At 40.1% G+C, this 17,223-nt stretch overlaps 1 long non-coding RNA gene across 1 annotated transcript in view; it reads left to right on the top strand.

Moving 5' to 3' along the window:
- The window catches only part of LOC121106299, a 66,928-nt gene that overhangs the window by 44,781 nt on the left and 4,924 nt on the right, over positions 1-17,223 (top strand). Inside the window, exons 4-6 of the long non-coding RNA XR_005838904.1 lie at positions 14,374-14,441; positions 15,880-15,991; positions 16,568-16,626. This is a non-coding gene — a long non-coding RNA (uncharacterized LOC121106299). The remainder of the gene's footprint in view (positions 1-14,373; positions 14,442-15,879; positions 15,992-16,567; positions 16,627-17,223) is intronic.

Below are 17,223 nucleotides of genomic sequence, written 5' to 3'. Positions count from 1 at the left end.
GCAAATCAATCAGTGTGATACATTACATCAATAAGAGAAAGGATAAAAACCATTTGATCATTTCAAGAGATGCAGAAAAAGCATTTGACAAAATGCAACATCCATTTATGATAAAAGCCCTCAATGAAGTAGGCTTAGAGGCAACATACCTCAACATGATAAAGGCCATCGATGAAAAACTCACAACTAACATCATACTCAATGGTGAAGAGTTGAGAGCTTTCCCCTTAGGATCAGGAACAAGACAAGAATATCCACTGTCACCACTTTAGCCACAGCAATCAAATAAGTCCTAACCACACAAATCAGACAAGGAAAAAGAAAGAAAAGGCATCCAAATTGGTAAGGAAGAAGGAAGACTCTCACTATTTGCAGATGACATCATACTATATACAGAAAACCCTAAACAGTCAATCAGTAAACTACTAGAACTGATAAATGAATTCAGTAAGGTCACAAGATACAAAATCAATGTATAGAAATCCATTGTATTTCTATACACTAATAAGTAGCAGAAAGACAAATTAAGAAAACAATCCCATTTACAATTATACCAAAAACAATAAAAATATCTAGGAATAAATTTGAACAAGAAGGTGAAAACCATATTGTACTCTGTGCAAACTGTACTCTGAAAACTGTATGACATTGATGAAAGAAATTGAAGATGACACAAACAAATGAAAGATATTCCATGTTCACGGGAAGAACAAATATTGCTAAAATGTCCATACTACCCAAAACTATTATGGATTTAATTCAATCTCTATCAAAATACCAACAGCATTTTTCACAGAACTAGAACAAATAATCCTAAAATTTTTTGGCCCCCCAAATAACCAAAGCAATCTTGAAGAAGAACCAAACTGAAGGTATCACAATCCCAGATTTCAAAATATACTACAAAGCCGCAGTAATCAAAATAGTATGGTACTAGCACAGAGACTGCTGGGAAGTTGGTGGAGTAGGAAGACCCTGGGCTCACCATATCTCCTGGGTACACCTAGATAATACTCACATCAGCATAAATAACCCAGAAGACGGTCTGAAGACTGGCAAAAGAGACCCTCCAGCTAAATGTAGACAAGAGGCACATAAAAGAAGGTAGGAAGGGTAGAGACACTGTTCGGTGCTAAATGGACTCATAGGGCCTTCCTCGGGAAGGAGGGAGCCAACCAGGACCTGGAGAGGAGAGACAAACAGACCCTCACATGAGGGGATCCCAAGCAGGGAAGACAAATCCCTATAACATTTGGCTTTGAAAACCAAAGGGGCAGAATTTTGAATTTCATGAGTTCTTAAAACCAGCAGGACTTAAAACCTGGAATTTTAAAAATCAGCAGCTTGGCTCTCAAGAAAGCTGGGAGGATGAGAGGAAGCCGAGTCCTTGCCCTTAAAGAGACAGCAGAACAAACAGCCTGCCGAGATACAGGGTAGAACTAGCAGTTTGAAAAATGCCTGGAGCATAGGGGAGAGAGCGTTGTTTACTCATCTCAGAGTATGTCCAGGAGGGACAGACTCTAGGAGCAAAGGAGCAGGCAGGTGCCACTTCCCTCCCTTGCTCGCTGGCCTAGATACCTGGCTACTTGTGGTAACCAGTGCCAAGACTTGCCACCTAACTTGCTTGCACAACTGCCTGCCCCCCCCCAAGCTGTGCTTCTATGAATCCACCCCTCCAGACAGGCTTGCTTCAGTTCTGGTGCTGCAGGGCCCTTCCCAAAGGGGATCACCGGCCCACAGACCTTGCTAACCCTACCCCTCCAGTCCCTGCGCATGTTGTAGACCTTCCCTCCAACAAATGCTCTTGGTCAGATCCCTTCAAGGCAGTACCACAAGCCTGGCAGAGTACAGGCAGCCCAGACAGGGGGCCAGTACTGCTCCAAAGTGAGTCTTGTCCTGGGGAGAGGGGAAGAAAACTACACACACCAGTCTGACTGTGGCCCCAGCAACAGGCTGGTGGCAGACAGCTGATCTGACTGCAGGCCCTGCCCACCAATAAAAGCTTCTCAGGGGACAGTGTAGGGAAAGTGCCCTGCAATTTGGTGCTATTTCATCTCTAGAAAATGCCTGGTCTTACTCAACTCAAGCCCAAGGCAGCCCCAGACTGGCCCACTAACACAGGGACCAGACCCTACCCACAACAGACAAAGAGAGCAATGTCAGATGACTGGACTGAAGGGAAACACAGCTCAGCCACAGCAGTAGGACACCCCCAAAGCGCCATTTTCTGGTGAAAAGGAGACATTGCACCACAGGGTACTACAGGACCTATTCTTTATAAAGCCACTACATTCACGAGCAGGAGACATAGCTGACTTTCCTAACACATAGAAACAGACATAGCAATACACAAAATAAGGAGACAGAGGAATATGTCCTAAAGGACAGAATAGAACAAAATCATAGTAAGAGTCCTAAGCAAATAGAGATAAGTAATATGCCTGATAGAATTTAAAGTAATGGTCATAAAGATACTCACTAGACTTGAGAAAAGAATGGAGGACCTCAGTGAGACCCTCACCAAAGTGATAGAAAACATAAAAAAGAACCAATCAGAGATGATGAACTCAATAAATGAAATTAAAAATAGACTACCTGGAATAAATAGTAAACAAGAGGAAGCAGAATGATGATCGGTGACCTGGAGGATGGCGTAATAGAGAGTAATCAAGCTGAGCAGGTGAGAGAGAAAAAAAAATAATGCAAAATGAGAATAGACCTAGAGAACTCAGTGGCACCATCAAGCATAATATCAGTTGCATTATAGGAGTCCCAGAAGGAGAAGAGAGAGAAAAGGGGGCAGAAAATTTATTTGAAGAAAAAATACTGAAAACTTCCTGAATCTGGGGAAAAAAACAGAAATCTAGATCCAGGAGGCACAGAAAACCCCCAAGAAAATCAGCCCAAAGAGGTCTACACCAAGACACACAGAAAAGAATACGGCAAAAAGTAGTGATAAAGAGAGAATTTTAAAAGCAACAAGAGAAAAGGAAAGCAGTTACATACAAAGGAAACCCCATAAGGCTAAGTGGGTTTTTCAGCAGAAACTTTACAGGCCAGAAGGGAGTGGGGCAGGATATATTCAAAGTGCTGAAAGGAAAAAAATCTGCAGTCAAGAATATTCTATCAAACAAAGCTATTATTCAGAAAGGAAGGGGAGAGAGAGTTTCTCAGACAAACAAAAGTTAAAGGAATTCATGACCACTAATCCAGGAGTAAAACCAGCCACTTCCCCATCACACACAGTACCATCAGCCTATCCCAAAGCCACAGTCCTGCCGCCCTCCTGCTCAAGTCAGTGCACTGCCTGGTGTCTGCTCAGTGCCAAGTCAACACACCTTCCTTTCAGATCAACAGGGACTCAAATCGAGACGCTCCCCTTCAAATTACAGCCCCTATACTCAAATTTGTACACAACAGTGGGCATAATTATAATGGCAGAATGAAGCAACCCAAATGGTGACACTAATTCCGTGGAACATGTAATGAATAAAAGGAGTGTGGTAGGCTGGGAACATCTCCAACAAGCACATCAAAATACAGTACATAGAGCATGACTTCAATTATTAAAAGAACCCCCTCCCCCCAAAAAACCAGTATGGTACTGGCACAAAAATAGACATGTAGATCAATAGAACAGAGTAGCAATCCCAGAAATAAGCCCACGACTATATGGTCAGTTAATCTTCGACAAAGCAGGAAAGAATTTGAATGGCAAAAAGGCTCTTCAACAAATTGTGTTGGGAAAACTGGGACAGCCACATGCAAAAGAATGAAACTTTCTTTCACCATACATATGATTAAATTCAAAATGCATTAAAGACCTAAATGTCTGACCTGAAACAATAAATATCCTAGACTCAGCACAGGCAGGAATTTCTGACATCAGCTGTAGCAACATTTTTCTAGATGTCTCCTGAGGCAAGGAAAACAAAGGCAAGAATAAACAATAGGGACTACATAAAAATAAAACCTTCTGCACAGTGAAGGAAACAATCAGTAAAACTAAAAGACAACCTACTGAATGGGAGAAGATATTTGCAAATGATGTATTCAATAAAGGGTTAGTGTGTGTGTGTGTGTGTATATACTCCTACAACTTAAAAACCAAATAATCCAATTTAAAAATTGGGCAGAAGACATGAATAAACATTTCTCCAAGAAGACATCCAGATGGTCAACAGACACATGAGAAGATGCTTAGCATCACTCATCATCAGAGAAATGCAAATCAAAACTGCAATGAGTTATCACCTCACACCTGTCAGAATGGCTAAAATAAAAAACAGAAGAAACAAGTGTTGGCGAGGATGTAGAGGAAAATGAACCCTCCTGTACTGTTTGTGGGAATGCAAACTGGTGGGTAGCCACTGTGCAAAACAGGATAGAGGTTCCTCAAAACAATAAGAATAGAAATAAATAGAATTACTAGTAATTCTACTACTGGGTATTTACCCAAGAATAGGAAAATGGTAATTTGAAAAGATATAGGAATCCCTATGTTTATTGCAGCATTATTTACAATAGCCAAATTATGGAAGCAGCCCAAGTGTCCATTGATAGATGAATGGATAAGGAAGATGTATATACAATGGAGTATTACTCAGTTATAAAACGGAATGAAATCTTGCCATTTGCAAAAACATGGATGGTGCTAGAAAGTATAATCTAAGTGAAATAAGTCAGCCAGAGAAAGACAAAAACCATATGATTTCACTCATATGTGGAATTTAAGAAACAAAGAACAAAAAGATGAAAACAGACTCCTAACTATAGAGAACAAACTGATTGTTACCAGAGGGGAGGTGGGGTGGGTGGGGGATGGGAGAAAGAAGTGATGGGAATTAAAGAGGACACTTACTGTGATGAGCCCTGAGTAATGTATGGAAGTGTTGAATCACTATTGTACGCCTGAAACTAGTATAACAGTGTTTATTGGAATTAAAATTTTTTAAATTCCAGTTTTGTAAGAAACAAGTTTAGAGATGTGTTGGACAACATGGTGCCTATAGAGAATGATACTATATTGTACACTTTAAAAATTTGCCAAGAAGATAGATCTTATATTAAGTGTTGTTACCACAATAAAATAAAAAGGGAGAGAGATGTTAGGATGAGGCTAAGAGATTTGGTAGCATCCAGTGGCAGAATGTATGTAGGGGGTGAACATCCTATTTTCTATTCCCGTGTAACCCTCTACCACAGGAATGGTGGCACCGCTGACTTCAGCAGTTTAAAAGAATGATCATTTTTAGCTCCCAGGTCTGTAGGTCAGAAGCCCAGGCATGGTATGGCTGAGTTCTCTGAGGGTATCAGGAGCACTTGCTGGCCCATCTCTTCTGGAGCTCAGGATCCATTTCCAGGTTCATGTGGTTGTTGGCAACATTCAATTCCTTGCAGTTGTAGGACTGCAGTTGCAGTCCCAGCTGTCCTGCTGTCAGCCAGGGGCTACTTCTGGTTCCCAGAAGCCACTCACATTCATTGACATGTGGTCCCCTCCATCTTTAAAGCCAGGAACAGAGACTCTCCTTAGTGTCAGATCCTTCTCACACTTCAAATCTTTTTTTTTTTCCTTTTCTTTTCTTTCCTCTTCTTCTTGTTTCTTTTCTTTTTTTCTTTTTCGGGAAAAGATTAGTCCCTTTTAAGGGCATGCGCAATTCGACCAGGACAACCTCCTTTTCTTCAAGGGAACTGACTTGGAACCTTAGTAGATCTATTTTACAGCAGCACTAACATTGGTGTTTGAAAACTGGGAGAAGGAGTATGTACACCACAGGGTGGGTATTCCGAGGGTCATCTCAGAATTCCGCCTACCACCGTGAAGAATAGGGAGAGGGGAGGGTAGACAGGGAGAGTCTAGCTGGGCACATTTGAGGGACTGTGGAGCCATTAACCATGGCTGAGAATACAGAAGGTAGAGGAGTTTTGGCGGGAAGGTGAGTTCAAATTTAGATACGTGAGGTAAAGAGTTTAAGAGAAAAAAAATCTCAACTAAGTAATATTTTGTATGTAAGTATGTCTCCTGCCAGACTTATAGGGGCTTGAGCCCCCATAGTATGTTCTTATTCAGGAATTTTCATCTATTGATGAAAAAGAAGTAAGTTATGAAAAGGAACTGAGCTTAGGGACTATGGGGATGAAAGCAGAATACTTTATAAAAATATTTTGTTCATCTCAGCTATCTGAAAGTTCTAAAGAATATTCTCTAACTCATGATGGGTTATAAAATGTGCCTGAAAATGAGGTACCAGATTTTTATTCTCTAATTTTTCAAGAGAACCTGGCCTCAAGTTTTCATTACAGTTGGTATTTCTACCTCGTGGCAGGAAATGGCAGTCTTCTGGAGAACCGCTTTGCATATTTCTGCCACCTGAAGCTCTCAGTGTGGAGAGTGAGAAGGCTAATTTTCCTTTTTCTTCAAGAACCTATCCGTAAGTCTAAAATATCAGCTGTGCGGAATAGCACTTCCAGAGACTTCCATTGTCCAGCTAAATAAATTGTTGTTGTTTCTCCCACCTTCCCACAAATTATTGAGATGCCAAGCATTGCAGGCAGGAGAGAGGAGCCCAGTATAACCAACCCTTTTCTGCATTCATCCTACCGAGATTGGGACGCAGGGGCAGACAAACTTAAGGGCAGGTAAATACAGTGAATCTAACCAATATTTTAGAGATACGTGTGAAGTGCTAGAGAGCTCCATGGATGGAAAGGAAGGTCAAAATCCAGCCAGTGGATGGATCATAGAAGACATTTTATACCAGGATTGGATTGTGTTGTGTTGTGTTATAGATGCCTGGTGGCTAGGTCTCTATGAGTATGTGTGGTTTTATTCTTTCAAAATTTGTCTCATTTTTTATACAACTTTATTGAGGTAAACATTAATATTTAAAGTGTAATTTGATCAGCTTTGGCAAATTAAATCCCTGTGAAATTGTTACCAAAATTAAAAATAATGAACACATCCTTTAACCCCAAGAGTTTCCTCACACCTTTTATAATACCTCTCTTCCTTTCCATCTCCATACTCTGAATGCTGTCATTACAAATTACTTGGAACTTTCTATAAATGGACCCGTACATGATGTTCTCTTTTCCTGTTTAGCTTTGTCCATTCAACATAATGGTTTTAAGATTCTTCCATATTGTTACATGTTTCATTGTTTACTCTTTTCTGGAGTTCTATACCCTTCTATGGATATGTTAGAATTTATTTATCCTTTTTCCTGCTGGTGGACATTTCAGTTTCCAGTTTGGGGCTATAACAAATGATACTGAGGTGAACGTTTGTGTAGATGTCTTTGCATGAATGTATGCTTTTGTTTCCCTTTGATGAATATCTAGAAGTAGAATGACTACAATATATGATAAAAGTATGTTTAAATTAAGAAACTGCAAAATCGTTTTCCAAAGCGGCTTACCATTTCTCCTTCCCTTCAGCAATGTATGGGAGTTCCGGTTCCTCCACATCCTTGCCGTAATGTGACATGGTCAGTATTTTTAATTTTAGCCAACCTAATGGCTGTGTAGAAACTGTGGTTTCAATTTGCATTCCCCTGATGACGAGTTACGTTGAGCATCTTTTATGTGCTTATTGGCCATTTATGTATTTTCTTTTGTGAAGTGTTCACATTTTTTGGCCCATTTTTAAAACTTTTGAGTTGTAAGACATCACAACAATTTAAGCAAGAGAGTATTCTAATCAAATTTATGTTTTAGAAAAATCACTCAAGCAGGGAATATTGAGGATGAATCACAGCAGGGCCAGACTGAAGAAGGGCCAACTGGGGGTGGGGGGGGGATTGGAATAGGTCAAGCAAAGGATGCTACAGTACTTCCCAGGGGGTTAAGAAGAGATGTCTCTGAGATAGAACTGATACGTGCCGGTGACCACTTTTACATATGAGGGTTAATCAAGGAAATCTCATTCATCTGAAAATGAGGGTTTAGCATTCAAGCGGAAAACAACCACCACCAAATTCCTGTGTAGCGCTCACCATGGGCCAAGAACAGTTCTGAGCATTATCAAAAATACTGACTCAGGATTGATCCTCATAACAGTCCTAATGAGGTGGGCATTATTATTATCCATACTTTTCAGAGGAGGAAACTGAGGCAGAGAGTGAAAAGGTGTCATGCCTGTAACATACAAACAAAACAATCACAGTCAGTGTGAATAAATGTATGGAAGACAATATGGATTAAAGGATAGTAAAACATGGTTCTGGAACCAGGCCCCACGGAGCTCAGGTGCTATATCTACCATACACTGGTTGCATGACCTTGGGCACGTTTCTTAGACTCTGTGCCTCTCTCTTTTCTTATTTGTAAAACAAGGATACCACTTTTGTTTAGGTCTGTGTGAGCAGTAAATGAGGAAGCGTGTTAAAAGTTTCTAGAACAAATTACATGCCCAGCGAATGTTAGCGCTCGTCCTGCTTTCCAATAGATGTAGCCATAGGGGTGAGTGAGATGGTCAGGGAAAGCCTGGAGAAAACGAGGACAGAAAAAAGATGTAAACCGAAGCAGAGCTCCCTTGGTGACAGCATACGAGGAATAAAGGAAAGGGACTGGGAGAACCCGTGAAAACAGTGACATTCACTACAGATCAGGATTCCAAAACAGGGCACGGGTGAACGTCACGCATTTCCAGCAAGGGCGCACGGGTGAAACGTCTTAGCTCCTACGCTAGAACAAGGTCCATGTTTCACAAAATACAGCACTCTTAGGATATATTGTAACCAACGCTGAGATGTGATATTTGTGAGGCATTCAGTCACTTTTTAAAGCTTGAACTGTAAAAGTAGCATGTGCTCAACAAAAAACAATTTGAATAAAACAGAATCTTCAGTTCCTGCACGCCCCCAGGGGCACCACCAGTACTAGTTGGTTTGGACCTTTCTAGATCATTTGATGTATGCCTTCATACACAAGAATGTGGCACCTTCAGGTTAATAGGTACAGTATACTACAACAGTCCAAAAACCCTCATATTTTTAAATAGTGTGGTAATAATCAAAACTAGATTATAATGTTTATCATTCTCTTACTGATGATAGGTTGATTATAATTTTTTCTACGGTAAATTCAATTGCAATTAACGCTCCAGTGTAAACAGGAGCATGCAAATGAAACTGGTCTAAGGGCATGTGTATTTTAAATTGTGATGGAACTGCAAAATTGCCTTCCAAAAATGTTTTAGCAATTCGAAGCCATAATAGTTAAAATTTATTGAATATTCACCAGACGCAAACACTATACTAAGGGCTTTATGTACAGCATCTCAACAAGCTCTGTTGGGTCCGTCCTATCATTAGGACTTTCATTTGGTAGATAAAGAAATGAAGGCCTGGGAAGGAGTGAATTGAATGAGGTAACATGGGTGAGAAGTCATGGAGCAGTGATGTGAACCCAGGTCTTTAGTATTGTCTGTAAGCTGTGCTGATTCTTTTACTTGTCACTATTGGTTTTATCTACGCCTTCCTCTTTCATCTGTTCATTTTCACTGCTAGAGTGCATCTTTGAATCTGTCTTCCAGGAAAAATATGGGGATGGTAAATAGGTCTAAGTTCCTGTATGTCTAAATGAGTTCATTTTATTGTCACTCTTGAGTGATAGTCTGGTGTGAGCAGTGGCTGGTTATAGACGTCTAGGTTCCTACCCATTTTTCTCACACGACATAATGTGTCCTTTGTCATCTGATACCCTGTTGCACATGAGATGTTTGATGCCTGGTAGATTCCTTTTTCCTCCCCCACTCCCTCTCCTCCTCCTCCTCCTCCTTTCTTTCTCTCTCATTATGGGATTCTCTCTCTATTGCTGAGGTTTATAAATTTTCAAAAGAAATATCTGGATCTTTACATCTGAAGGCCTATCTTTCATTTAGGGAAGATGGGAGATCCTACTAGGTAGATAGATACTGGCTCTCTTGGATCTGTTTTCCACAATTTGCATCCCTACCCTTTTAAAGTTATGTTCTAGGGAAATCTATTAGCTTGATTTTTTAATTTAACATTTAGGTCTGCAGTAATGTCTGTCATTTTATTTAGCCCTATTAGATATTTTTTGAAAATACTTCTGACCTTAAAGATCTTTCCTTCTTCAGTGGCCTATTTATAGCAGTCGTATCTGCAGGGACACTAGTTTATGTTCATTTATATACCAGTCATATCAAAATATAATATTAAATCAGGATGAGCAGCAAAACTAAAGAGTGTAAAATAGGTGGGATTCGAATGGCCAGTGCGTCCAGGGATCAGCCCTATCACACTCGGTGGTTCCTCTCTATAAGAGAAATTTGGTGTCGGCTCTTCTGCTATCCTGACATGAAATCCATGGATCGTGTAATCTGCGGAATCAAGAAGAAACCCCATTCTAATGTAAAGGAGAAATCAAAGGGAAACAATTGAGCACAGAACATGCATTTTGACACGTACAGACTCAAGCAGCTCTTCTCTAGAGATAGCGGTAGTCAGCGGTGTCTGGGTGGTACGGTCGGTTGAGGGTCCAGCTCTTGGTTTTGGCTCAGGTTGGGATCTGTGGTCGTGATCTCAGGATCGTGAGATGGAGCCCTGCGTCCATTGGGCTCCACGCGGAGTCTGCTTAAAGACTTTCTCTCCCTCTCCCCCTGCCCCTACCACCCTTACCCCCACCCCTGCCCCCAGACTCTCTTTCTCTCTCTCTTTCAAATAAGTAAATGAATTTTTTTAAAAAAAGATAGCAGTAGTCAAATGCACACAGTCACTGCATGTGCCACGGCAAGGCCTACGCACTGACGTGAGGCACGGGGGCCACGAGCGCTCTTGCCGTTAGTGACACGAGGTTCCAGAATGATGAAGAACTCATACTACGTTGTGAAAAGAACGAAACACAATCTTCTTTGGATTTACATGGTAGTGCATTCCTGGAAAATTCAGTGTATATTATAACCTAGCCAAAATAGCACTCATGTCCTCATTTCCCAAGTTGCTTGAGCCAATGTTTATTTTTATTTTTTCCCTCAGAAAAGCTTTTAAGGCGACAAATGTTCCCAAGTTCAGTTTTAGTCCGACTTCATAGATCGAGAGAGCTTCATTGTTTTCTGAACAATCTGCAGTTTCCTTTTCATTTCCTCAGTGATCAGGATACGTACGAATTTTTCACAAAATTTTTCTAGGTGTTTTTCCCCCCTTCGGTTTCTGTTTGTCATTTATTTTCAGTTCTGTGGGACTGTGGTGATACAATGTGATTGAAGTGTTTGGAGATTTGGGGATTTAATGAGGTTTTGCTTGCGGCCTGAGGATTGTGTTTCATCAGTGCTCAGTGGGGCTCGTCAGTATCAGGTGTAACGTCAGTTTGCAGCATAAAGCATTCTTTCCGTGGCTGTGAGATCCGCCAGAGAAATTAAGACATGTGGACCTTCTCTGGCCATTTTCTTCACAGTGTAAGAGTTTTAGAAATAACCAAGTAATGTGGTTTTGTTGATTACGTTTTTCAAGGTTTTGCGTTTATGTCTTCTGTCTGTGCTCTTCCTTTTGTGGCTTGTACCATTGATTATTACGGGAGGACGTTTTGACCCCATAAATAAACATTAAATTCAATTTTGATATTATTGCCTCCTTTGCTTTCTCTTTGTTTGCATCTGCCTGGCTTATTGTTGCCAGTCCTTTTACTTATGCTATATAGCTTCTCTTTAACATTTACAGTAATTATATTGTTCTGTAGCCATGGTTATTTAAATGTATTCCTATTTAGATCTCTTCTATGTTTGCGTACTAATTAATTGAGTGCCTGGGGCAAGGGTGCTTGGGTGGCTCTGTTGGTTAAGGTCCAACTCTTGGTTTCTGCTCAGGTCATGATCTCAGGATCCTGGGATCAAAGCCCTGCGTCAGGCTCTGCACTCAGCATGCAGTCTGTTGGAGATTCTCTCTCCCTCTCCCTCTGCTCCTCCCATTCATGGCATTCTCTCTCTCTCTCTCAAATAAATAAAATCTTTAAAAAAAGAAAAGAGTGCCTGGGGCAGAGTAAAGGATCGACAGATGGAGTATTTGATACTACTATTGTCCACATCAAGTTATTAACTTTGTTCAAAATGGTAGACCCACAAGCATGATAAATTTGTAAATCGAAAAACATAAAAACAACTTTCTCCAAACTTTAAGGTTAAAATCTCATCCATATTGTGGAGGAAAAAAATGGAACACAAGAAGAGTATAATTTAAATGTAGTCTCTTGCTTTGGCCCACCCCTATAGGTTCCAGAAATTTCTTTTAAAAAAGATTTTTAAAAAAATTCCAGTATAGTGGACATACACTGTTACGTTAGTTTTAAGTGTTTAGCGGTGACTTGACGACTTTGTTTGTAATGCTGTGCTCACAAGTGTGGCTACCATCCGTTACCATACACACTATTATAATACCGTTGACTACATTTCCTGTGCTGTGCCTTTCATCTCCATGACCTGTTCACTCCATGACTGGAAGCCTGTGTCTCCCTCCCCTTCCTTCATTTTGCCCGCACCCCCACCCTCGCCTCTGACGACCATCAGTTTGTCCTATGTATTTATGGGTCTATTACAGCTTGTGATTTGTTTGGTGTGGTATTTTTTTAGATTCTGTAAAACTAACATCATATGGTATTTGTCTTTGTTTGACTTATTTCACTTAGCATTATACCTTTTCGGTCCATCCATGTTGTCACAAGTGACAAGATCTTCTTTTTTATGGTTGAATAATATTCCAGAGTGTGTGTGTGTACACATCACTGTTATCCATTCATGTATTGATGGACACTTTGGTTGCTTCCCTATCTTGGCTGTTGTAAATAATGCTGCAGATAACATAAGGGGTGCATATATTTTTTCAAACTGTGGAATTACTGAACCATATGGCAGTTCTATTTTTAATATTTTAAGGAGCCTCCACACTGTTTTCCACCACAGCTGCGCTAATTTACATTCCCACCAACAGTGCACGAGGGCTCCTTTTCCCTCATATCCTCGCCAACATTTGTTATTTCTTGTCTTTTTGATTCTGGCCATTCTTATGGATATAAGATGATATCTCATTTGATTGGTATTTCTCTAATGATTAGTGATTTTGAGCATCTTTTCATGTGTCTCTTGGCCATCTGTATGTCTCTTTGGAAAAATGTATATGTAGGTCCTCTGCCCATTTTTAATTGGATTACTTGTGGGGTTTTTTGTGTTTGGTTGTATAAGTTATTTATATATTTTGAATATTAACCCCTTATCAGATATATCATTTGCAAATATCTTCTCCCATTTGGTAGGTTGCCTTTTTGTTTTGTTGATGGTTTCCTTTGCAGTGCAAAAGCTTTTTATTTTGATGTAGTCCCAGTAATTTATTTTTGCTTTTGTTTCCCTTGCCTGAGGAGACCTATCTAGAAAAATGTTAACACTGAGGTCAAAGAAATTACTGCCTATGTTTTCCTTTAGTTTTATGGTTTCATATCTCACATTTAGGTCTCTAATTCATTTTGAGTTCATTTTTGTGTTTGTAAGAAAGTGGTTCAGTTTCATTCTTTTGCATGTAGCTGTCCTGTTTTCCCAACACCATATATTGAGGAGACTTTTTCCCCATTGTATATTCATGCCTCTTTTGTTGTAGATTAATGTACTGTGTAAGTGTGAGTATATTTCTGGGCTCTCTAGTTTGTTCTATAAAATCATTTTTTCTAGTTCTGTAAAAAATGCTATTGGTATTTTGATAGGGATTGCACTGAATCTGTAGATTGCTTTGGGTAGTGTGGACATTTTAACAATATTAGTTCTTTACATTTGTGTCATCTTCAATTTCTTTCATCAGTGTATTTTTATAGTTTTCTGAGTACAGGTCTTTCACTCCTTGGTTAGGTTTTTACCTAGGTATTTTATTCTTTTTGGTGCAATTGTAAATGGAATTGTCTTAAAATCTCTGCTAGTTTGTTACTAGTGTTTAGAAACACAAGTGATTTCTGTGTATTAATTTTGTGTCCTGCATCTTTATCCAACTCACTTATTACTTCTAATATTCTTTTAGTAGAGTGTTCAGGGTTTTCTATGTAGAGTATCACGTCATCTGCAGATAGTTTTACTTCTTCCTTACCAGTCTGGATGCCCTGTTTCTTCTTGCTGTGGCTAGGACTTCCAGTACTAAGTTGAGTAAGTGGTGAGAGAGGACATGCTTGTTTTGCTCCTGACCTTAGGGGAAAAGTGCTTAGTTTTTCACCATTGACTATGATGTTAGCTGTGGGTTTTTCATAGGTGGGCTTTTATCATTTTGAGGTATGTTCCCTCTAGACCCACTTCTTGAGAGTTTTTAACATGATTGGATGTTGAATTGTATCAAATGCTTTTCTGCATCTATTGAGATGATCATATGATTTTTATGGTTCCAGAGTGTTTTCCAGTTCGATCACTAGGTCACTCCAGGGCATGAGACAGCTGAGTGGAAAGACCACCTTTGGTAAGTGAAAGGGAAGAGTGGGAGTGGCCCGAGTTACTCACAGCTGCTGCTTTCCAAGTAAACAGCCTAACAGTGACATACACCATCAGAACATTTATAATTTTCTCAGTTTTATTAAGATATAATTGACATTTAATATTGTGTAAGTTTAGGGTATAAAATGTGATGAATTAATACATGTATGTATGGTGCGAGGATTACCACGGTCAGGTTAGCACTTCCAACACCTCATGTAATTACCTTTGTGTGTGTATGTGCGTGTGGTGACAAAATCTACTCTTAACAATATTGTATCATGTACTTGAAAGTTGTTAACTATAGTCAGTATGTTGTACATTTGATCCACAGAATTTATCTTATAACTGGAAGTTTTACCCTTGACCAGGATCTCCCCATTTCCCCTACGCTCTAGCCTGGGCAACTACCATTTTACATTCTGAGTTTGCCTTTTTCAGAATCCATATATAAATGAGAACATAGTTATTGCCTTTCTCAGACTTATTCCTTTTGGGCATATGACCCTCAAAGTGCATCCATGTTGTTGCAAAAGGCAGAATTTCCTTCTTTTTCATAGCTGAATAATATTGGGGTGTGTGTGTATTTCCATTCTTGATCCGTTCATCTGTTGATAGACACTTGTTTCCTTGTCCTGCCTATTACGAGTAATGCAATGAACTTGGGAGTATAGATATCTCTTTGAGATGGTGATTTCATATCTTTCAGATATATACCTATAAGTGGAATTGCTGGATTATAATGCTGTTCTGTTTTTAATTTTTTGGGGAACCTCCATAGTTTCCCATAGTGGCTGCACCAATTTATATTCCCACCAACAGGCCATGAGAACCTTTCTTGTGTATTCAGAAATTAGTGGAAGGAGGTCCCAGGACTGGTTCAACAGTTCAATGCTATTATGGATTTAGGATCTTTCCTTTTTTCTACTCAGTCATTCTACAAATTGGCTTTTATTATCCTCTGGTTTAAGGTTGAGATTATGGCTGTCATATTGGCAAACCTCACAAAATAACTGGAGTACCTCAAACAGAAAGGATGGGGACAGGGGCATAAAAGATCTTTTACCTCATGCAGTTGTTTAATCTTTGACAAAGTAAATCAGGGGAACAACTCTTATTCGTAGCTCTCCAACAGATATTACCTGGAACTGGGCAGCAACCAACTCAGGTTAATCCCTGCAAAGCGCATACGGTCTTGATTCATCACGAAGGACGGGGACTCAGGCAGACTAAACAGAACTGCATGTTATGCTATACGAGGATGCTTCTGGTAATAGCCACCGTTTGTGGATTACCCAGTTCGTACAGGCCTAGGTACACCAAGTTGTATTTGACTTAAAGCAACAGTGTTTTGAGAAAATTATAAACTGTGCATGCACAAAAAGGGTAAACCCTTTCCAAAGTACCAAATCTCATGTTTCCAGCTCTGGGTCAAGTTATAGCAACACCAGGAAGCACAATGCAGTGAAGACAGTGTGGTTGCAGGGAGGCGGACCCTGATTCCAGTACTCATCAACGTCGGTCACTTTGGGCAAGGTACTGAAGCCCCGCCCCTCACTCTTCTCAGTTGTAAAATATGAAGATATTATCTTTCATGTAAAGGAGCTGTGAGACTTAAATGAGATACTGAATGGAAATCATACAGATGTCTGATGACTAGTAAGTACAGTTTGGTCGGCAGTGGTTGGTCATGCATCGGAGTGTGTGTGTAAGACAGCTGTTTCAAAAAATACTCCCTGCCCTCCGGGAGCTTGTGGCTAAGGGAGAAAGCATTTGGAAAGGAAGTATGGTAGCAGAAGAAAGGGCATTAATACAATTAAGGGACATTTCTTGCAAATCGATATAAGTTATATTGCATACCAGTGGCTAAAAATAAAAATTTGTTCACTTCCCTACTGAGGATTACTTAATTGGGTCCTGATGTATCACTTGGAAGTAATGGATGTTTTTTACATAATAAAACCATCACAGAAATTATTAGGAAACTTCCAGTGAATCTCCTAATGGAGAACCGTTTATATGGGGTATTTATAGAGCTATTTTAAAAATGTGTGATGTGAGAATAATCACTATAACACAGGAGTTCACAGTTATTGAATATTTCTGTCCCAGGTTTTGTTCCAAGTACTGCTCATGGATCAGCTCTTCCATACTCACAACGATCCCGTGAGGTAAGCAGAATTATGATTCTCCTGATCAGAGGGGTTAAATGACCGTCTCAAGGTGGCAAAGCCAGAATTTGAACTCAGGAAGTGGGCCCCAGCTCCCCTGCTCCCGACTGTTACCCTGTACGGTGTTTCAGCGGAAGCAGGGCTGGGGCTCACTGGCCAACTGCTGAAGCAAGGCCAACGCGGATGAGCTCGTGTATCTAAGCCGGTGGCAGTTTGTCCTCGTACACAGCTAAATAAAAAAGTTTAGTTTTGCCTAACTGGAATTCAGGAACAGGACGTGGATAATGCTCTAATTCCTGATGGGGAGGAATGGGCGAAGGGACAATCCCATCACGGATGGGCCCAGATCGTCCACCCCCCCTCATTTCTCCATATCTTTGAATGGCTGCACTGTATGGATAGGAGCAGGACGAGGGAATTCCATCTCTCCAATAAATTATTTGACGGAAACAAACATGAAGTTTAATTTTAGACATGGCAAGTTCAAACTGAACCACTTGGTATAACAGAATTTGTTTTACCATGGGGAACGATACCATAAATACCCCAGCGCAAGAACTACTGTGCAGAAGTACACACGTAATTTGAAGATACTTT

This window comes from Ursus maritimus, unplaced genomic scaffold (genome assembly GCF_017311325.1).
Source record: "Ursus maritimus isolate PB19 unplaced genomic scaffold, ASM1731132v1 scaffold_31, whole genome shotgun sequence".
Lineage (NCBI taxonomy): Eukaryota > Metazoa > Chordata > Mammalia > Carnivora > Ursidae > Ursus > Ursus maritimus.
The sequence above is the reverse complement of the archived record's forward strand: the minus strand, read 5'-3'. Positions and strand labels throughout refer to the sequence as shown.